General features: G+C 38.2%; 1 protein-coding gene across 2 annotated transcripts in view; it reads left to right on the top strand.

The window, feature by feature from the left end:
- Nucleotides 1-18,723, top strand: part of B3GALT1 (beta-1,3-galactosyltransferase 1) — a 619,500-nt gene that overhangs the window by 413,844 nt on the left and 186,933 nt on the right. The gene's annotated exons all lie outside the window — the stretch shown is intronic.

Raw genomic sequence — 18,723 nt, 5'->3', positions numbered from 1 at the left:
TAATAAGGGTACACACAGAAAAAGTGTAGCCCTCCAGAAACAAAACAGATAGAAATTGGGAAATATGGACACATGAAGCATTAGAAAACTAGATCAAAAATAGGGGTTCCTAAGAAGGGGACTGAGAAAGGGACTTGAGAGTCCCTTGGACTGCAAGGAGATCCAACCAGTCCATTCTGAAGGAGATTAGCCCTGGGATTTCTTTGGAAGGAATGATTTTAAAGCTGAAACTCCAGTACTTTGGCCACCTCACGCGAAGAGTTGACTCATTGGAAAAGACCCTGATGCTGGGAGGGATTGGGGGCAGGAGGAGAAGGGGACGACAGAGGATGAGATGGCTGGATGGCATCACAGACTCAATGGACGTGAGTCAGTGAACTCCGGGAGTTGGTGATGGACAGGGAGGCCTGGCGTGCTGAGATTCATGGGGTCGCAAAGAGTCGGACACAACTGAGCGACTGAACTGAACTGAAGAAGGGGACATAGGAGAATGTTACAGAGGATCAAGAGAGAAAAGATCCCTTTGTACTAGGAGACCTCAGAGAAGGCTTCATGGCGAAGGTGATGGCATAGAATATGAGAGAAGAGGAGGGAAAATGAATGAAAAGGCAGCGTTTGGATCATCTTATTGTGAGCCATAAATGGTAAACTAAGGCACTGTGCTTACTAACATGAGGTGTGGAGAATGCTGAAAGACAGAAAAAATGCTCTCCCAGGCAGAAATTAGTTACACCTTGATAGAAGAGAAACTGACACTTGTAAAGGATTCAGGTGATGCTTGTTAGAATCTGTGATCCTCTGAAAAGAGTAAGTGCTGTTAATCAGGTTAGATTCTGTAGTTCTTCCCAAGGACTCCCAGTAAACCCAGCACTGAGAGATACACTTGTACAAGATTAGCACCTTGTGCAATGTCTTGCTCAGAATGAATGTTTTTCAAATACATATTTATAAGTTAAGACTAAAATCCTTATATTGAGAGCTCAAAAAAGGTCTAACATGCATTTTTTCAAAATACCAAATTGCCTAATTTGAATTCTTAAAAGTCCCAAGAATTGTCTACTTCAGAATTATTTCATTAGATATTTGTATTGTAATTAGAATATAGTTAGATATTATGATATAGTTAGTTATCTAGAAAAGCCTTTGGGGTAAACCAGTTTTAAGGACCTTTAAATAATCAGAAGAATTGTTCCCCTCATTACATTACATTACTGAAGAAAGATTAAAAAGTAATGACTGATTATTATAACATTTACTTTGTACAATTAATCCTAATAGATAAATTGGAAGTAGGATATTAACTAGTTCTAAATTAAGCTTTGCTATTTTATTTATCCATGGAAATTATTGTTTTAATTAAAGACACCACCACAGTGAACAGTAGTAAGTGGTCTCAGGACCTACATAATCTACCAATAACAGGATTGCATATAAATTAGACACAACTAATATTGGTATTAAGAGGACAGAAATTTACATTTGTATTCAAGGCCTCTAGGACTGTGAATCAAATATTTTTTACTTATTATTAAGATGGTGCCTGCCAACCAGCTGTTCAGAAATACCCATTAGAGCTATAAGGCAAGAATTTATTTTAGTTTATTAATGGAAACTTAATGAGTAGAAAGCATGGTCTCTATCTCTCCTTCTCCTGCCTCCTATCCCATTATAGATCCACATCTTCATTTTCTTTGGAAAAACAAAAATAGTGTTCCAGTTTATTTTATGTAAGCAAAAGACTAACACTTAGAAATATATTTGTAATATAAAAATTCCCAGTTAGTAAGTGTGGGGCCGTGTCTGGACTAAAAAGCATTTTGATGCAGCTGCCTGAGAACCTTGTGTCAAAGAATAACAAACATATGACATTACCAGCTAGTCCATCCTGATCTCAGTTTGTTCAGCTGTTTACAGGCCCAGGTGGATGCAAAGAAGTCCACAATATCCATTGAACATATATAAATAATATGCTGGCAGATACATTATTGGTGAACTGGCACAACTTGATGAAAATGTTAGTTCAAAGAGAGGAAGGACTGAAGAAGAAAATCAAGATTTGTCTGGTTTTTAAGATGTAGTTTTCTGAAAGAATTTATATTTTATCTCTTTTTAAATGCTGGGCAATTTGGCCTGTAATGAATAGTTGCATCTTTGTGATTAAATGTCTACAACATATGTGAATAGATTATTGAAAGTTACTTGCCTCCAAAACAAAAAAGAAAAGTTTAATACATCACTTCCTGAAATTATTTTTGACTGCTGTCAAGACAAGCCGCTGGGGTGGGACTTGATACTAGAAGTATATTTTCCCAGACCGTAGACATGCAATGACCTGAAGCATCTTGCCCAAACGAGCCCCTCTGCGCCTTTCTGGTCCGGCCCTTGTGTTAATGCACACAAAGATCTTCTTGCCTTTGAAGTGTGTTATACCCGCCATTATTTTCTACAGCATGTGAATAAACCTTTCCTCTGCTTGGAAAGGTTAAAGTCAAATCAAGAAATGAACTTGATTCCCAATCTACCATAGTATAAGAGACTGAGTGGCTTGAAAAATGCTTTTGTGTTACTTTGACCCGTTGACTCTCAACTGTGTCGTACTCCAAGCCCCATTTTTATTGCAAATATTTTATGAGACGTCTTGATTTGCCTCAAAGAAATTCCCAAGATAAACTACCTGCACAGACTAAAGAACAGACATAATGCCCTGAATCTAGTGTCCTGAAAGTCACTCAGTCATGTCTGACTCTTCGTGACCCCATGGACTATACAGTCCATGGATTTCTCCAGGCCAGAATACTGGAGTGGGTGGCTGTTCCATTCTCCAGGGAATCCTCCCAATCCAAGAATAGAACCCTGGTGTCCTGCATTGCAGGCAGATTCTTTAGCGTCTGAGCCACCAGGGGAACCTGCATGTAGTGTAAGGGGAATATATATAAATACCCTGGAGCACAACTGCATAGGTGACATGATGAAGTAATCAGACACTTGCATCTATCCAGCACTAGACTCAGTGGAAGCTCATAGTGAGTCTGGAGCTCCAAAGGCTGGCTATTAAGGGTGAGTATCTTGGGAACTCAAATGCCTTGTGAAGTTATTTTTCAAATAATGAACAGCTCCTGGAAAATTCTTAAAAACTGAATAAAATACAATATTTACTCCATTCACACAGCAACTCCATTCTTGATAAATTTCAGCATATACTAAAACCATGCCAGAAATACTTTGTGTTTTACTTTGTATAAAAAGAGTTAGGTTACAGGCTTCTGTTAATTATACCCAGATATTTTACCTTCATGCATATGTGAAAGCCAGGTCAGATAGGGACTACTATATACATTGCAGGGTGTCTATTATCCATGGTCTCCACCTACTAGTTGCCAGTATGCCAGTAGCACCCTCTCCAAAACAACCAAAACCATCTGCAGAGATTAATAGGGCAACCCCAAAGGGCAGTACCTATGCTGTTGAGAGCTTTGCCTGGTTCTCAGCATGGCATGTAATCACTCATAACTTCTACCAACCCCAGTACTGTTAAAATCTAGAGCATAGCCCTACTGACTTCCTTACCAAGTGATTTTATACTCTTTCCTAAAGAAATTAGATCAGATCAGATCAGTCGCTCAGTCGTGTCCGACTCTTTGCGACCCCATGAATCTCAGCACGCCAGGCCTTCCTGTCCATCACCAACTCCCAGACTTCACTCAGACTCACGTCCATCGAGTCAGTGATGCCATCCAGCCATCTCATCCTCTGTCATCCCCTTCTCCTCCTGCCCCCAATCCCTCCCAGCATCAGAGTCTTTTCCAATGACTCAACTCTTCGCATAAGGTAGCCAAAGTACTGGAGTTTCAGCTTTAGCATCATTCCTTCCAAAGAAATCCCAGGGCTGATCTCCTTCAGAATGGACTGGTTGGATCTCCTTGCAGTCCAAGGGACTCTCAAGAGTCTTCTCCAACACCACAGTTCAAAAGCATCAATTCTTCGGCCCTCAGCCTTCTTCACAGTCCAACTCTCACATCCACACATGACCACAAGAAAAACCATAGCCTTGACTAGACAAACCTTTGTTGGCAAAGTAATGTCTCTGCTTTTGAATATGCTATCTAGGTTGGTCATAACTTTCCTTCCAAGGAGTAAGTGTCTTTTAATTTCATGGCTGCCGTCACCATCTGTAGTGATTTTGGAGCCCAGGAAAATAAAGTCTGACACTGTTTCCACTGTTTCCCTATCTATTTCCCATGAAGTGGTGGGACCGGATGCCATGATCTTCGTTTTCTGAATGTTGAGCTTTAAGCCAACTTTTTCACTCTCCACTTTCACTTTCATCAAGAGGCTTTTTAGTTCCTCTTTACTTTCTGCCATAAGGGTGGTGTCATCTGCATATCTGAGGTGATTGATATTTCTCCCCGCAATCTTGATTCCAGTTTGTTTCTTCGCCTGATCATATTTCTTCCTTGGTCAAACTGTCAGTGGATATTTATTTATTTGTTTGTTTGTTTTATATTTGATTTAGAATGTTGTGTTAATTTCTGCCATAGAGCAAAGTGACTCAGTTGTATATCAGTCAGTCAGTTCACTTCAGTTCAGTCGCTCAGTCGTATCTGACTCTTTGCAACCCCATGGACTGCAGCACGCCTGGCTTCCCTGCCATCACCAACTCCCGGAGTTTATTCAAACTCATGTCCACTGAGTCGGTGATGCCATCCAATCATCTCATCTTCTGTCATCCCCTTCTCCTCCTGCCTTCAGTCTTTCCCAGCATCAGATTCTTCAAATGAGTCAGTTCTTCGCATCAGATGGCCAAACTATTAGAGTTTCAGCTTCAGTATCAGTCCTTCCAATGGATATTCAGAACTGATTCTCCAACACCACAGTTCAAAAGCATGAATTCTTTGGTGCTCAGCTTTCTTTATAGTCCAACTCTCATATCCATCCATACATGACTACTGGAAAAACCATAGCTTTGACTAGATGGACCTTTGTTGGCAAAGTAGTGTCTCTGTTTTTTAATATGCTGTATAGGTTGGTCATAACTTTCTTTCCAAGTAGTAAGCGTCTTTTAATTTCATGGCTGCAATCACCATCTGCAGTGATTATGGAGCCCCCAAAAATAAAATCAGCAACTGTTTCCCCATCTATTTGCCATGAAGTGATGGGACTGGATGCCATGATCTTAGTTTTCTGAATGTTGAGTTTTAAGCCAACTTTTTCACTCTCCTCTTTCACTTTCATTAAGAGGCTCTTTAGTTCTTTTTTTCTTTCTGCCATAAGGGTGATGTCATCTGCATATCTGAGGTTATTGATATTTCTCCTGGCAATCTTGATTCCAGCTTGTGCTTCTTCTAGCCCAGCGTTTCTCATGATGTACTCTGCATAGAAGTTAAATAAGCAGGGTGACAATATACAGCCTTGACGTACTCCTTTTCCGATTTGGAACCAGTCTGTTGTTCCATGTCCAGTTCTAACTGTTGCTTCCTGACCTGCATACCAATTTCTCAAGAGGCAGGTCAGGTGGTCTGGTATTCCCATCTCTTTAAGATGTAAAATTATACATAGTTACATTATTTTTCATATTCTTTTTCATTATAGTTTATCCACAATTATTGAATATAGTTCCCATGCTGTACAGTAGAACCTTATTTATCCATCCTTGATCATTTTTTAAATTCAAATACTTTTTAAGGAGCAGATCTTTGTATTCAAACAAAAGTTGCACATGAAAGCATGGCATATAAAAGAGATAAAAGCAGTTTTGCTCTGCTTGGGAGGGAACCCAACACCATACCACCCAACACCATACCACATTGTAAGGCTCTCCTTACAATGCCTGGGGCAGTCTCACAAAACCTTTCACCTTAAGGCTCTAGGGAGCACTGTTTGGAAGGCACTGACTTACAGGATTCAGACTATTAGTGTGGCTCTATAAGATTGCCAGGCTCTGGCCTCAGAACCCCTCTGTCACTGCAGACATTCTTCATACTACAGCATCCAGACATACCTGCTTGGGGCTGTTTGCTAAATGCCTCCAAATGGTCTCCTGCCCTTTACCTTTGTTTTCACTGCTCCTTCTCCCCTGAATTCATCTTAACACCAAGCTTGTCCATATTCTCTCAGCTCTCATTTCTCTGGGATGTTTTCCTTCACACAGCTAGATAATCAGGCTATTTATTTTTTGTGTTTCCTTCCTGCTCTGTTCTCTATCCATCATGGGTCTAATAACAGCAGCTGGAAATGGTTGACAGTTGTCCCCATTTTATGGATGAGAAAACTGAGACCCAGAAAAGCTAAATAAGTTTCCCAAGGTTGTGCATGACTAGAAAGTAGAGGAACCACAATCTGAATTTAGGTTATCTATGTGATCTGATTATCATACCTCCCTTTATTTTTCACCCCTTATCTTCTTCTACTAGTGGCCAGATGGTAATGAATCTGCCTGTAATGTGGGAGACCTGGGTTTGATCTCTGGATCAGGAAGATCCTCTAGAGAAGGGAATGGCAACTCATTCCTGTATTCTTTCCTGGAAAGTTCCATGGACAGAGGAGCCTGGCAGACTACAGGGACTGGCAGACTACAGGGATTGTAAAGAGTCAGACATGACTGAGCGACTGACACTTCCACTTTCATCTTCTACACTGGGAATTCCTTAAAACATCAACCACATCTTACTCATCTTCCTGTACTCAGCACTCAATAAGCCTCCAAAAAAAAAAAAAATTACTTTCAGAGAATCAAATGAGTGCTTTCTTCATAGACTCAGCACAGTGAGATATTTTAACTCAAAAATTCATAAAATGTTTACTGGGCTTCTTATAATGACTTTTCCTTTTCTCGCTTTCATTACCTTCTTATAAGCTGATAAAGCAAACAGTGTTCAATCACAGTGCACCAAGCAGCGTGTAGCTCAAATGGTAATAGAAACTGGAAATGTTTAAAAGAAAGCTTAATTTATAGATTTATAACTGTTTTCTGAATAAACTTTCCACTAATATATTAAATATGCTTATTGAATCAGGAATCTGTTTCATGTAATACATAGTTTTTGTGTTGCTATATTAAATAGATTTGTTTCCTGTCGCAAAATAAGCAATAAATATACTTCTTTTGACAGAGGTGAGCTTTCTATCTTTTTTTAGTTTTTAAATTGAGATATAAATGACATGTAGCATTATATTAGTCTCAGGTGTACAGCATAATGTTCAATATGTGCATATTACAAAATGATCACCACAGTAAGTCGAATTAACATCCATCGTCACATATCGTTACAATTTTTTTCTTGTGATGAGAACTTTGAAGATTTACTCTCTTAGCAGCTCCCAGATGTGCAATACGTGTTATGAAGTATGGTCACCATGCTGTGCCTCACACCCCTGTGACTTATTTTAGAACTGGAACCTTATGCCTTTTGATCACCTTTAGAACTGGAACCTTATGCCTTTTGATCACTTTAGCCCATAATAATTCATAGGAATATATTCATAGGAATGCATGTATTTCTATTTCTGTTTTTCCAAAGACTCATCTTTATTTTTATTTATATTAATTATATGTAATTTCAAGTATTTCCAACCTTTTTATACCTATTCTTTTATTCATTCGCTTATGCAATTATATTTCTTTTTCCCCAGCATATTGTCTTAATTCAGGCCTTCATAGAACTAAGAATTTTCCTGATCTTGAGATTTCAGAGCTTCTAGTAGTTAAGACTGTGGGTCTCAGAATCTATCATTCTTGGCTCTGCCTTTTACTAGCTGGATGACACTGAGCAAAATTACTCATCATCTCTGAGCATCAGCTTTCTCATCTGTAAAACTGGATCATACTTGTTCCTGCTCAGTGTCTCTGTCTCTAAAACGCGTACTTCAATGAATGACTCATACTATATGTTCAATAAATGTTAGTTGTTTTTAGCTTTCATGTTTATCTTGGGAGGAGAGGCTGTTCTTTTAAAAATAAGTGTTTCAACTTTCTCTAGACCAAGTACCCCTGTTAATTTCCTTGTGACAACTAGCACAGACTTCTTTCTTAGTTCCCCTTTATGGATAGAATGTGTTATCTCCTGTTGGTCTTACTAATTCATAAGCATATGAGCTCTTTCTACTTCATAAACCATGTTAGTGCCTAAATTACAGTTTTTTTTTTTTAATTGTTCTTTGGTGAAACCTTGGAGCCTGGCATTTTCTAAATGCTAATTGCTTTCTTTCCTCACTCTGGTAATTCATCCCAGCACACACTTTTGATGAAGGATTAGTTCTGTATAAATACTTTGTGAATGAAAAAATATCACATAAAAAGTTAAACCTTTATTCTGGATGTAGGGAAGATTTATAAATACACATCGGATTTAGAGTCACCATATTGTTCAAAACTCAAGAAGAGGGAGTTTCTGTTTCTACAGTTCAGGAGTAAAGTGAAAGCTATTCAGTAGTGTCCAATTCTTGGCGACCCCATGGACTATATAGTCCATGGAATTTTCCAGGCCAGAATACTGGAGTGGGTAGCCTTTGCCTTCTCCAGGGGATCTTCCCAACCTAGGGATCGAACCCAGGTCTCTTGCGTTGCAGGTGGATCCTTTCTCAGCTGAGCCACAAGGGAAGCCCTTGTATGTAAAAAGGCTGATATGTAAAAAGACATTCACAAGTCAATTTGTTTAGATGGTTTTTGCTGTTGTTGTTAAAATCCAGAAAAAGAATGAAGATCTGATCCCTCTTCATGTCTCTCTCTCGCCCCCCATTCCCCCACATACACTCAGTGCTTTGCCTGCCCTCATAAGCACACATCAACATCTGTGAGTGGTTTGCATGGTACACAGGGGCAGATGGGCAGGCAACCTTTTTAATGACTGAATAAGTAAATGACCAGGTTTCCAAAGCATTCAGGTCACTGGATGAGGGCTTTTTAAAGGGGATGTGGGAATTAAACTTTTTTCCTCTTTTTTTTTGTCCTGTGTTATTATGTAATTTAAATGTTTTTCCAGTATCCTCTAGTTCACTGATTCTGAAAGAGCTAGATATTTAGGATTCATGTAGGTTTTAGTGAGTGAAACAGGTATCTTAAGAAGTTCAGATTTGTCTCAGCCAAGACTGAGCCAAAACAGAAAATGTCAGGGGCAGAGTTAGAATCTGGACTTGGAGAACTTTATCATATCTTCTCTGTTTACTGGTGAAGAATTTACTTTTTTCAAATAACTGAGAGCATTAAGAAAATCTCATTACATTTCTGATGAAATAAAATATAAAAAATCAAATGAATATAATACAAAGTTGCACATAGTTGCAGAAGTCTGATATAATGCATAGAAATAAACTACTTTTATGATTTTTCTGTGCATGTTTTCAGCCATTTAAAAATCCTAAAGCTAAGTAATTATTTTTAAAATTTATAATTGCAAGGTTTTTGCTGTTGTTGTCTAACCTGAAGACATAAAACATGACAACAAAGGCTATGACAAGGAGCGCGGCATTACCAGACACTACCAGAAAGTTAGGGGACGGAATGAGAGTGAGGAGGAGAGATCCAGCGGACTCCACTGTGGTTAGCACACAGCTCGGGAGAGGGCCACATGATATAACCCGATCACACTGTTTCGCTTTCAAGGAGTGAAGTTGCCACCTCTGGATACAGTATTTTTCCATCCATCCCCCAAATCTGCTTTAAATAGTAGGTATTTTCTCCTGGATCAAGCAGAGTTTGAGTCAAATTATTCTTTCCTCTTTGTTTTAATGACCCCCAAGAGTCTGAAACCATTTCCATTGTGAAATATTTCCAAACCCTCTCACTCTTCATGAAACCATTGAGAAAACTCCTGGGCTTCTCAGGAGTTTCCATGATGCTTATGGGGAGGGGGCTGGTCTACAAAGTCACAAAGATTCGAGTCCCAGATCATCATCCAAGCTCTCTGACTTTTTAATGATATGACCTTGGCAAGTTAAATTTCTGATCTTCAGTTTATTAATTTGTACAATGAGGATAATCTTACCTCGTATGCAGGATAATCTTACCTCGTATGCTCACCATCAGGATTAAATATGAAGATAACATGTGAAAGGCTTAGCACCGTCCTGACATTTAAACAAGTGGTAGCTACAAATGTTCTCCACCAACTCAAGATCAGTCCCACTGAGTAGTCATTTTCATTGAACCATGGAAGTTTCTCAGTTTCTCTTTACACATTATGGACCATAGAAATGTCTTTCTCAATTTCACTGTACACATTATGGACATAATTGATTTACATAGAAATGGACTTGGTGTTCTCCAAATAACCAATAATGATTTTGGCTGGTTTATGGTAGAGTCATTCCATTTACTGAGCTTTATTAACCGTAAATCACTGAGAAAATAGAGGTGAGCAGCAAAGAAATAGAAGGAATTTGAGAAGAAATATACAATAGGTATAAATGAGAAAGGAAAATATGCACTTCATCAAAATAAGTCTAAAGGAGAATCCTTGCATGTTAGACAAATTACTCCAAGAGCTTGATTCTCAAACTCTGCAGTCAAGTCCTGAGCCACAGACCTTAGACACCTCACTCAGCTTGTGTGGGACCGAGTTTGCTCATTTATAATATAAGGACTGAACTGAGTTGTCTTCCAGGTCCCATTCAGGGCTAATATTCTAGAACTGTTTTAAACTGGAGAATGTTAGCAACTTGCATCTTAAAAGCAAATACAAAGCTTTCCAAATTCCTCTGTCTTTAAATTCTGTGAAGCAAATGTAACTGGAATCTTTCCAGCCTGCAGTCCTTTCACTCTCTTATGCAAAAGCTTTGTAGAATGCAATCTGAAGGACCAAGGGCAAACCCAGGTCATGTCTCCAAAGTCAAACTGATGGTGGCTGTTGACCAAGAAAAACATCTGGAAAGCCATCTGGTGCAGTTCACACAGGGGCTCTCACATCCAATGTATTCCCTGACAGGACATTCAGTATCCTAAGTAACTGTGTGACTGCCTCAAGTACCTTTCACGCGGATTTCCGGGGACAAGGATACTGCCAGAGGACAGTGTATTTAGGGATGCCCTCGTGGAAAGCAAAGGCATGCAGTAGGGCTTCTCTGGCAGTTATTTTAGGCTGGAAAGTGCTACTTCCAGTCAGCACCACAGTTAATCAGTTTGTGTTTTCTAAAACCAAAACTGGGGGGCCTACTCTCTGCGCATCACTGTAGCAACAGAGGAAGAGCGTGGGTCTTACTGTCATACGCTCACAGCACCGTGTAAGAGGCAGGTGCACAGCATACAATTGCCACACAGCGTGGAGGGGCCCAGAGAAGAGGAGCCAGCCTTGAATCCACGGCCAATGCAGAAACTCTGTCATCGGTACAGCTGGTTTTCAGAGCAGTGAAGGATGACACTGAACTGTGCTTTCTTTTTTTCTGTTTTCCATTGAAGCGTTCTGTAAAGTGATCTCATTAAGGTAAATAATTTTGAATTGGTCCTATATTTGAATAATTCCAGAATAATGAATTTTCATGTAAAAAAGTCACAGCTCTTGTGCTACCTATCTTTTCCATCCGATTGAGGACCAAGTCCTTTAGCATTTCCCTTGTTGTTAATACTCCCGTCTTACCATGCAGTTCCTGTTGCCCAAGATTTCGTTCTCCTTATCTCTTGCTTTGACTATTATGCCCTCCCTGTCTGTGCTTACCTGGCTCCAATTCATTATCGCTTTTGTTACCTGATATTTTAACTATTTGACCCAATCAACAAGCCTTCACAAAAAGATAAAATGTTGAACTTTCAACTAGTTAAAATTATCAAATAAGATATGAAGCTAATTCTTCATCTGAGTTCTAAATGTAATTTCATCTCTGTGAATCAGCCCATCCTTCAGCCCTTAATTGATCAAAATGATCCACTTTGCGTTGGAAAGTTAAAATGTCCTGTCTCCCTCCACATGTCTACCAGGGCACTTCTCCTGAAAAACTTAACCCCCTCATCCTGCTTGTTTGCTTGAAACTCAATGACATCTGATACTGCCAAAGAAAAGGTTTTCAAACTTGAACATGTGTGGAGTTAACCTAACGAGTCGTTTTGTTTTGCTTTTTTTATACTGAGTCTCAAGGCTGAACCCTCCTGAGGTGCTAATTTAGTAGTTCTGGGATGCAGAGCCTAAAGGATCCCCTCCGCTGTGGCACAAGGGCCCTCTTCCCTGACATCTCCTCCACCTCTACTCTCCCCTTCCTGTAAATTCCTTGCAGATAGGAACCTAGTGTGTCCCTGTACCTAGCAGAAAATGGATGGCTCAGGAAATTGATGGCTTTCCATAATTACTTTTAAATGAAAGAAAGAAGCAATATATAGACTCAAAATTATTCTGCCTGATTTGATAAAGCTGGAAATGTGAGATTTTGACAAATATCTGAAATGAATGCATCAATTGATCAAAGACTGAAAGAAAACTTACAGAGCATTCAACATTGGTTTTAATTAACATCTATTCCTGATTGTTCTTGGGGGAAAATTCTAATTTATGACGATTGTGATTATTGTGAAGATGATTTATAAACATGCAGATTTGGGGAAAAACAATTTACTTGCTTTTGATATTCAGGGTGGGTAATTTACAAAGATGCCCTGAATGCTTTAAGGCAGTTAGAGCGAGAATAAAATTGTATTGTTCATTTGTGACAGTGTATTCATGTTATCAGGCACAGTATCTTCTTAACGTGCTTATTTTTAATTACATAGTGATGAAAGTGAAAGTCGCTCACTCGTGTCCAACTCTTTGCGACCCCATCGACTATACAGTCCATGGAATTGTCCAGGCCAGAGTATTGGAGTGAGTAGCCTTTCCCTTCTCCAGGGGATCTTCCCAACCCAGGGATAGAACCCAGGTCTCCCTCATTGTAGGCGGACTCTTTACCAGCTGAGCCACCAGGGAAGCCCATACATAGATGTGGTAGGCACCAAAGACTTTCTGAGGAAGGTGTGGGGTGATCCAGATGAATGTGAACCTGGCCTTCTTCAAAGGCGTTTATAAAGCCCTGCTCCTGTATAGTTCTAGTCAGGGGAATCTCCCTGTAACCCACTTTTCCAGGGTGTTGAATCTGTTGTAAAGTGATGGTGCTGATAGAAATACATCTTAGGTGATCCACATACTGAAGTGCCATGTGTGATTCCACACAGGGAACTGTGATTTGAAAAATCACAGAAGAATAAAAATAATTGCTATTTTACTTTGTGTTTTGGCCATGGTGAATGGGAAGATACATTAATGCATCCACATTGTTATGCATGTTCTTCTCTCTGCCTAGAACATTTTGCATCTTTACACAACTATTTCTTGCTCATCTTTTAGATATCAGCTCAGATGCAGTATTTCCCAGGAACCCTTCCTTGCCACCACCACATGGTTTGATAACCCTTCCCGAATGCTATCTTTCTGCATTCCCTGGTACTGGTCTTTATCATAACATTTAGTAACATACGTTGAAATTAAACACTTGCTTGGCCTCACCATTTGACCATGAGAAAGAAAGGCTGTTATACTCTCTGTTGTAACCCCACTGTCTAAGAATAGAGCCTACGATAAAATAGTCATGAAGTAAACAATTGTCAAGTGAATCACTGATTTATATATATTTGTTAGATTTATTAGTATCATCATGGCTTAAAAAACTTATTTTGGTTTTTATCTTGTTCTTGTTTTCATACTTCCAGGCCCTTAAAAATTAGCCAGTGTCAGATTTAATTTCAAAAGAGGCATAAATTGTATAGACTGCGTCTAAGAGGGCAACGGTCTGCCTTCAGCCCTGTCTCCCACCAACTCGTGAAGTGATCTCTTTGGATCATTGGGTCTTTCTATTCTTTTATTTTAGAAAGAGCTTAGAAGAGCTGATTTCTCACTTAGAAGAGCTGATTTCTAGCCTGAAGATTCCATTAGTCCAATAAAGTAAATCATTTTTCAGGCAAAATACCTACTCCCAATTTTCAGCCTAAGCCTTGATGGTTCTCCAGTCATGCTTGAAAAGTTTTCTCAATAGTAGTTTGTAATACTAACAAAGATCCAGTGGCTTTAAGCCCATAGCCATTTTTTTCCTTATTCTAAGCAGAATTAATGTGAAAAGGAAAAGGTGAGTGTGCCTGATGGTGGCGGCAGCAGCTTGGTGGTCAGATCAGGTAGCACTGGTGCCAGATGCGGGTGGATCTGTTAACAGAGTCCGCAAAGCCATCTGTGGTACATGTGTTGCCGCCCCATCAGCTTCATCATAGCCATTTGGGGCTCATGAAAAGTGAACAGTGGACAAATGACAATGAAAAGCATGAACTCACCATCAACCACACCACTGGAGAGGAGTCACAACAGAGCCACTTCCTTCTCTAAACTGTAGAAATTAGGATAACAACACCTGACCTTCATTTCCTCTCAATTTATGTACATGTCTAAGAACATCACAAGATAAGGTACATGGAAATCTTGATAAGTTGTAAAATGACTATGCAAATATTCTTACCCAAAATCAGACTGTCACAGAGCCTTCCTTGTTAACACCCTGAGAGTCAGACAGTCTATAAATATTTATTGAGCACATAATGTATGTCAGATGCAATGCTAGGCATGGTGCTAAAAGAAACTTATCCATTATTCTATGTAGTATAAACAGAAAATAAACACAGGAAAATAAATAAGCAGACAAACAAATTAGAAAATTATTAAAATAATTTTTAGAGCATCTGGAGAGGGCAGCAAGACTCTCAAGGAAAGACCTAAAAGATATCATTTGAGGTGAGAGCTGTTCAGATCTGAGGAAGTTCCCCCTCAGCAGGTACAAAGCCCCAGAGGCAGGAATGAGCTTGTCATGTTTAAAGAGTGGAATAGGCTGCTGAAGCTAGAAAATTAGAGAAGATGCACAGAGCGAGGAAGGGGCCAAGGAAAAGAGTTTGGGTTTTATTTTATGCAGTCTCTCCAGCAAAATTAAACCAAATAAGAATGCATACTGTTTTGTTTGCTTTCTAAAACCAGTTAAATATTTTATTCTGCCTGCTTCACTTAAATGAAAAAGTCACTTTTAATTATTTTATTATTGATTTGCTTTACTGAAAATCAAAATAAGATCAGGAGTCGTTTGCAATAAGTAGTGACCATCAGTTTGTGATCCTGGAATGTAAAGTGGAGGATTATTAGAATTCTTTCCCTGCTTTGACTTGTTAATTATTTTTAATATTCTGTTTTGAGAGAAATCTGAGGCAGGAAGATTAAACAGTGCATTAGGATTTATGAAAAGCCCATTTTAATAAAAATATTTAAAGACTTTATGCAAAATTAGGTTTACTAATAAAAACATATTCTGCATGCCATGTGCCTTCTATTCTATATTTTATTTAGAATCTCATCTTACAGTTTTAATTCAAGCAAAAACCTCTATTTAAAATTTTAATTAAAAATTTTTTATTGAAGTGTAGTTGATCTATAATGTGTTAATTTCTGCTGTACAGCAAAGTGACTCTGTTATACACATATATACATTTTTATATTCTTTTCCATTATGGTTTATCCCAAGATATTGAATATAGTTCCCTGTGCTATACACTTTGTTGTTCAATCACTCAGTCATGACCACTCTTTGTGACCCCATGGACTGTAGCACACCAGGCTTCTCTGTCCTTCACCGTCTTCCAGAGCTTGCTCAAACTCATGTCCACTGAGTCGATGATGCCATCCAACCATCTCGTCCTCTGTCGTCCCCTTTTCTACTGCCTTCAATCTTTCCCAGCATCAGGGTCTTTTCAAATGAGTCAGCTCTTCACAACAGGTGGCCAAAGTATTGGAGTCTCAGCTTCAGCATCAGTCCTTCCAAATGAATATTCAGGACTGATTTCCTTTAGGATGGACTGGTTGGATCATCTTGCAGTACAAGGGACTCTCAAGAGTCTTCTCCAACATCACAGTTCAAAAGCATTAGTTCTTCAGCACTCAGACTTCTTTATGGTCCAACTCACACATCCATGCGTGACTACTGGAAAAACCATAGCTTTGACTAGATGGACCTTTGTCAGCAATGTAATGTCTCTGCTTTTTAATACGCTGTGTAGGTCGGTCATAGCTTTTCTTCCAAGGAGTAAGCGTCTTTTAATTTCATGGTTGCATCACCATCTGAAGTGATTTTGGAGCCCAAGAAAATAAAGTCTGTCACTGTTTCCATTATTTCCCCATCTGTTTGCCACAGCACTAGGCAAAATTGCATTTAAAATTTTAATAATAATAAATGAAACATGATATTAGAAAATTCAGTAAAGCTTTATTAATTCATGTGTATTTCTATTTGATTAGCCATTAGAAGAATCTATATTTTTGTGCTTTAATTCCATAAAATTTTTAATGAATATGACTTTAAAGGTCAAACCAAAGTTATCAGGGTCAAATCAATTCTTTCTCCTTGGTATATTGTTATTTAAAGATTTTGCTTTTATTTTTAATTGGAAAGAACAATATTTGAATAAAATCAAGCTCCTCCTCAAAGCTTAATGTCTTTAAAAAATAGTATTTATGCAATCCAGAGTGTACAAATTCTTATGTTGGTCCTGTAATGGCTCATTCCAACATGGCTGCACACATTAAGACATGCACACACACACGCACACACACACACACACACACACATACAAGTAAATTATCTTCATTCCCTAATACATGGGGCTCCTAGAAAAGTGGTGACCAAGTATAAATTTTGGGATGCTGACTATTCTTCATTTAGGGCCGCTGCGCCGTCTCTCTGCAAAGCTCACCTCTAAGCAAGTCAGCCTGGGCTTCCTGCAGTGTGCAGCAATCTCATCTTCACACAGAGAAAGGATGAAGGGGTGCCTCATCTAGACAGACATTTTTAAATCAGTCAGGAAGACACATTTGTTACCATTTGAGCATTTTTCAGTATTCTGATGTGGGTGTGCTTAAGAGGTCTTGATGTCAACTCAGACATCTTGGAATTTAGAAAAAGCCTTCAGATTTATTTAATGATATTCATAAATTTTGCTCTGTATCTGAGTGTCAAATTCCTATACAGAACTTGAAAAGCTCTCTTAGATAAGTGTTGGCCTTTTTTCTTTTTTCCAAACTGCCTCTGGAGGAATTAGGAAACAGAATAGATGTTCTATAGTCAGCAACTCTGTTGCATTATTCTTTTGAAAGAGTGAACTTGAGACTTATTATATAACCAGTGTTTTAAACAAAATTACAGAGTATCCTGAATTGCTTAAGCTCCATCTCTAATTTAACAGTGAACATATTTAAATGAAGATGAGCTAAAGGGTTTGGTAGTCATGGCAACATGATATGAAAATATACCATGTCATTCAAGTCTATTAGAAAAAAACATTATCATTGCAAAGGTTTTTGTTGCTACTTTAAATACTGACTGTAGAAGAAAAAAGAAAAGAAGATGAAAGAATAGATGAGCCATGAAATATTTTAATTTTTTTGTTACAAGAATGCTAGCTTGAAAATAATGTGATCTAAATTCTAAATAAATTTAGCTGCAAAGTTGATATTAAAAATAAAGACTATGAGAAAATAAACAGATATCAAATCTGCTGCTTGACAAAAATGTATTAAATCTACTTCCTGCAAGTAAGCTTTTAGAAGGGAAAAGTAATTTCATATTTTTAAGATTTAAGTGAGTTGCTTTTAGAGCACCTAATTTGTGACTATTCATATGAGAAATAAAACCTCAAAAATACAACTTTAAATAAGTTTAAACAAACATGAGATATTCAGAGCTTCATTCAAAATCAGGTGATTAAATTGTGATTATTGTAGATAATTAAAGACACAGAAGACAAAAATGTGAATCACCCAAATACTATATTCATAAAAAATACAAGCCAGCATTTTGAGGTCTACTCTTAAACTTTTTCTATGCTGGAAATATCTAGCTGTACATTTTGTCTTGTGAAAATAGAACTGCATTGTACTTATTTGTCTGTAATTTGAAAGCCTAAGAGCCTGGCTTTTATGTCGGACACACTTGGATTCTAGTTTCCCCTCTCAGTCCTATTTCCAAAGGTGTATTTTGAAGCCTGTCTGAGCTTCCACTCCCTTAAGTGAAAAAAGAACAGAATAAAAGCACCTCTAGCAAAGGACCATTTTCAGACCAGGAGATATCTAAAAAAAGACAATCAATAGATGCTAAAATAGATTGACCGAATATTAGAATTTTCTGCCAAAAATTTTAATGCAGCCATGATGAAAATACTTCAACAAACAATTATGAACCACACTTAAATGAAAAAAAAAAAGGCAGAATCTCAGTGAAGAAATAGAAAATGTAAAGAAAAACCAGATGGAAATTTTAGAACTGAAAAAATACAATAACTGAAAATTTTAAAACTAAGAAGATAGGCCCAAGACTAGAACGAAGCGGGCAGTGGAGAAAAAAATATCAGTGAAATGAAAGATGGAACAACAGAAATTACTCAATCTGAACAATAGAAAAGAAATTGACTAAAAAAAAAAAAAAAAAAATAGGGCCTTAGGGACCTATAATTAAGGTAAAAGATCTGATATCCATATCATTAGATTCCTAAAACGAGAGGAGAAAGTAGGTAGTACTGAAAAAATATTCAAAAGAATAATGGCTGAAATGTTCCCAAATTTGACCTCAAAAAAGTAAACCTATAAATTCAAGAAGCAGATCAACCCCCAAACAAAGTCTAAAGAAATCCACACCAAGGAACATTCAAACTTCTCAAATATAAAGACACCCTCCCCACACAACCCCCTCGCCCAA

This window comes from Bos indicus, chromosome 2, assembly GCF_029378745.1.
Source record: "Bos indicus isolate NIAB-ARS_2022 breed Sahiwal x Tharparkar chromosome 2, NIAB-ARS_B.indTharparkar_mat_pri_1.0, whole genome shotgun sequence".
In the NCBI taxonomy this organism is placed as follows: Eukaryota; Metazoa; Chordata; class Mammalia; order Artiodactyla; family Bovidae; genus Bos; species Bos indicus.
The sequence above is the reverse complement of the archived record's forward strand: the minus strand, read 5'-3'. Positions and strand labels throughout refer to the sequence as shown.